This window comes from Haplochromis burtoni, unplaced genomic scaffold (assembly GCF_018398535.1).
Source record: "Haplochromis burtoni strain Fernald_Lab_line unplaced genomic scaffold, NCSU_Asbu1 Contig_111, whole genome shotgun sequence".
In the NCBI taxonomy this organism is placed as follows: Eukaryota; Metazoa; Chordata; class Actinopteri; order Cichliformes; family Cichlidae; genus Haplochromis; species Haplochromis burtoni.
The window spans coordinates 1,546,868-1,547,564 of record NW_024582472.1 but is presented as its reverse complement, the minus strand read 5'-3'; positions in this window follow the sequence as shown (position 1 = coordinate 1,547,564).

The following is a 697-nucleotide window of genomic DNA, read 5'->3' as shown; positions in this document are numbered from 1 at the left end:
AGATAGATAGATAGATAGATAGATAGATAGATAGATAGATAGATAGATAGATAGATAGATAGATAGATAGATAGATAGATAGATAGATAGATAGATACAGATGGATAAAGATATAGATATATATATACATATTAAATCAAGAAAACAGAAATACCCAAAAAGTCAAATATGATGCATAATGGAATCATATAAAAGCAAGGCTGAAAAAAAATGTGTTTAGAAAGTGATTTAAAAGAGGTTATTGATTGTGTGAGCCTCATCTCCTCATTTTAAAACCAAGGCCACCCTGGTAGCAACTACATAGTCACCTACTTGTGGTTTTTGGTGGCCATGACTGAAAATGCACAAGGCAGCACTTCAACAGATCACATTTACAATTTGCTGGATGTTTATGACTGACTACAAGAGATTCGACTGAATTCCCATGATGCTGAATAATTTGTTGTTAAAGCCAGTCATTACATACAGTATGGGAACGAAAACGACGAGAGGGTTTTAAAGTGATGCATAGAACACAGGAAACAGAATACATCATGGTGGATGTCTGCAGAGGCGGGATACGGTACTTCAAAAGATTTTTATTCATACTACATTACAAGGGAAGATAGTGGTTGTGATGTGGCTGACAATCTGTTGCCCAACAGAGAGGAACATTCCTAGCTAAATAGAGGCTACTCTGTGTTGCTATACAAAACTG